This window comes from Rhagoletis pomonella, unplaced genomic scaffold, assembly GCF_013731165.1.
Source record: "Rhagoletis pomonella isolate Grant_MI unplaced genomic scaffold, Rhpom_1.0 Rhpom_scaffold_00244, whole genome shotgun sequence".
Classification (NCBI taxonomy): domain Eukaryota; kingdom Metazoa; phylum Arthropoda; class Insecta; order Diptera; family Tephritidae; genus Rhagoletis; species Rhagoletis pomonella.
Genome location: NW_023458798.1, coordinates 59,202 through 63,230, shown reverse-complemented (window position 1 = coordinate 63,230; position 4,029 = coordinate 59,202). Strand labels below are relative to the sequence as shown.

At 34.3% G+C, this 4,029-nt stretch overlaps 1 long non-coding RNA gene across 1 annotated transcript in view; it reads left to right on the top strand.

Annotated features, from left to right (window-relative positions):
* Positions 1-2,353: 2,353 nt before the first annotated feature.
* The window catches only part of LOC118750448, a 2,826-nt gene continuing 1,150 nt past the window's right edge, over positions 2,354-4,029 (top strand). Inside the window, exon 1 of the long non-coding RNA XR_004994394.1 lies at positions 2,354-2,412. This is a non-coding gene — a long non-coding RNA (uncharacterized LOC118750448). The remainder of the gene's footprint in view (positions 2,413-4,029) is intronic.

Here is a 4,029-nt window from a genome sequence, read left to right as displayed (position 1 = left end):
GTGTATGGAGAAAGTCTACGGTTACCTTCGGAGTACTTTACGGATGCCACATCGACAGTCAGCGAGACTGAAATGGTTAGGCAACTTCGTCAATGTATGAGGGACTTGCGGCCTGTCGACACGGCCTGGTACTCAAAAGGAAAAGTGTTCGTCCATACCGGGCTAAAGAGCTGCGAACAGGTTTTCGTTCGAGACGACTTAATTCGACCATCACTTTCTCCTCCCTACAAAGGCCCGTATAAAGTAATTCAAAGATTGCCAAAATATTTCGTAGTCGACATAAACAACAACGAGGTTAAAGTTTCAATCGACCGCTTGAAGCCCGCTTTCAACGCCACCCCGTCAGGTGTCTAGGAGGAGACTATTTTGGTAACCTTTTGTTATTTCGTCGCCGTTCCATTGCCTTACTCAGCGCGTGAATTTGAAAAGCAACACTGAACAATAACTATTTTGTAATCTGACATTCTCCTTGTAACATATTCGTAGTATATATGTGAAAAATAAGCGAAATAAATTTCTTCTTCCTGAAACATCTAAAAGCTACGCACGTGTTAACCCACATGTATAATGAGCTAGACATTTATAAAGAGACAAGCAATTAGTTGGAAGATAAGCACCCTTTTTTGGGGTGTAAAGTTTAGTGTTGCCAGAACTTTTTGGACCAACCGGCTAAATTGGCAAAAAGAACCAGCTAAAAGCGGCTAAACTGTTTCAACTAAATTTCACATGTTGTTATTTGAATAAATCACAAGTAAAAGGACTAGTTCTTGGAGAGAAGTTGCAAATTCAAGCTGGAAAAAATTTTGCCAGCAAGAATTTGCAATTAGGAAAAACCTATGATTATGACACGTGGTTAGAATTTTTGTCGACGATAATTTGAATAAACAAGTTCGTTAAATTTAAAAATTTAGAAATTTGAGCCATTTTAAAATAAAACAAGTAAGAAAGTCTAAGTTCGGGCGGAGCCGAACATTAAATACCCGGCGCAAGTATTAAATATATGTTTTCCTCCTTTCCGAAAGCTACCGCTACATGATAAGCCGGGGTGTATACATTTTAAGTAAATTAGCGTCCTTAAATTTCGAAATATTGAAATTTCAAGCATATCTGAAATGTACCGTTATATGAAAAGCGGCCTCAATTTTAGTCCGATTTCAACAATTTTCAACGGTTTGCTTTTATGTGGCAAGCACAATAACCATACCGAGCTTGGTACAAATTGCTAGAACGGTTAGCGAGATACATATATGTGATCACAAGTGGGCGGTGCTACGCCCATTTTCCAAAATTTTGTCATAAACGTATTTCTTGGTAAAGAATTGTTGTAACCATCAATTTTGAATAAATTAGCTTCAATATTTACTGATTTATCGAAGATTTTGTATTTCTCGAAATTACCGTTATATGGGATGTGGGCGTGGTTATTGTCCGATTTTAGAAATTTTCGGCCATTTGGTATGCTGTACCAGGACCAACAACTGTGCCAAGTTTGGAAGAAATTGATGTAGCGGTTACAAAGATATACACATGTTACCATAAGTGGGCGTGGCTACGCCCATTTGCCAAAATTTTGTAATATTCTTATTTTTCGTCTAAAACTCATGGCAAATATCAATTTTGAGTGAATTATCTTCGGTAGTTACTAAAATATCGCAGTTTTTCTGAAAATTACCGTTATATGGGAGGTAGGCGTGGTTATTGTCCGATTTTTAAAATTTTCAGCCATTTAGTATGCTGTACTAAGGCCAATAACTGTGCCAAGTTTGGAAGAAATTGGTGTAGCGGTTACCAAGATATACACATGTAACCATAAGTGGGCGTGGCTACGCCCATTTTCCAAAAATTTATAATATTCATGTTTTCCGTCTGAAACTCATTGTAAGTATCAATTTTGAGTGAATTATCTTCAGTAGTTACTAAAATATCGCAGTTTTCGTATTTCTTAAAATTACCGTTATATGGGAGGTAGGGGTGGTTATTGTCCGATTTCGCCCATTTTCAATACCATCCGTCCTACGCCCAAAAGAAGTTCACGTACCAAGTTGCATTAAGATATCTCAATTTCTACTCGAGTTATCGTGTGCACAGACGGACGGACGGACGGACAGACAGTCACCGCTTAATCGATTTCTCTTTTCATCCTGATCATTTATGTATACATTTGTCTATATCTATCTCGATTCGTTTTGCCTGTTACAAACAACCGTTATGTGAACAAAGTTATAATACCCTTGTGCACAAGTGCGCTCGGGTATAAAAAGAGATTAGTCATACAAAATTATAACTATAAAGTTATTCCAGATAAAACCGATAACTTTTTGGTGCCCAACCTAGTTTTATCGGTTATACTTGCGAAGAAGAGGAATGTTAAATGTAAAAGTAAACAAAAATTTACGCTAGTAAGGAGAAGAGGTTCGTAAAGGTATTTTTAATAAAATATTCAGTTAATATATATTTAAATGGCATAATATGTGAAGCGGAAAAATGTGACCACGGTGGCATAGAGAAGAAGTTTAACTTTTCCTCGAGTTGTGTGAATAACAAGCACAACCAATTTGGATAGCTCGAGCTTTGATTAAGATTATAATTATATGTAAACGTAATTTTATGCTTTGCCGTTCGCATATATTTACACATCAAATTTCATGAGTACCTAGTACTCACGCCTTTTTTTAGTGTAACAACTAAACGAAAAATTTAATTTTACTTCGGAAGATAATTTTAAGGTCATTCTGCTATAATTTTGCTAAAAAAACTTCTTTACTATTAATTTTTCACTCTTAAAGGTTTAGCGGTTTGAGGGTTAATCTTGTTTTTAATTTTCTTGTTTTCGGTGGATTGAATTCAAATCTTAAACTGTAGTATGGTTCCCTCGAATTTAGTCTAAGTAGTAGTAGTTTTTAGGAATAACATTTCACACATAATTTTTTACAGGTTTTGTTAATTTCCTTTTTATGTGACTTCTTTATTTTCTTGGTTTGGATAAGTTTTAATTTAGAGGAAAATTTGAATTGGATATTTGTGAGTTCAGTTGGCAGATCAATGTGTTTTCCAAGCGAATTCTGCATTTTCGTTTGTATGAGTTGGCTGCAGCGAAAGCTTTCTTTTTGGTACAGTTTTGAAATAATTTAATTGCAAATATATCTTCTTTAGTTCTTTAAATTTTATGGTCGCCAATAAGGTAGAAAATATTTTTTTATTATGTAAACTCAATGTCTTTATTCGTAGATAGAAATCTTTATAATGATCAAACAATTGCATTGTGAAAATCAATAAACCACATGAACCATAAATTGAAACAAATAACAAGTAACAAGTATAAAAGTATTTATACCCTACACTGGGTACACCATATGTTCGTCCAGTATCTACCAAGCATATCTATCGCCGGTACACAAATATTGAGGTTTCACATTTGTACTATTGCAGCTTAGAACAGGTTTATTTGAAGTGTAAGAACGGCAGCTTTTTATTTACTCGTTTGTACATAATTATATGTAATTGTGCATATACATATACATATGTTTGTAAATAATTGAACTTATATGTGAACATACCCTGCAGAAAAAATTATCAATTGATAAAAAACAACCCACTTGTAGTTATCTTTTTTGCGGAATTTCTATAAAATATATATGTAATTGGTAGTTAACTATAAAAATCTAGCTTGAAACTAGTTGAAAAGTATTGCAGGAGTCATGTAGACGCAATCCGGAGATTGTTTTCTTTAACCCCAAAAGTCCTTTATTCGTCGCATCGACAAGATTACGACGTGTGTTTACTATTCAAAAATAAATAGGTACTTCCAGGGTTAAACAAGTTTCTATTTAAATATCCTCCATCAAATTTTACTTTGAATACACTTTCTTTCTGCACTTCACAAATACATTTTCGAATTCAGGACAAATAAATTGAATATCGAAACTTTATATTATCATTTTGAAGACCTTTGGTTCCTTCCTAATCAACTTCAAGTTAACTCATAGTTAGATGCATTTCCTGCAGGGTATATGTATACATATGACATGA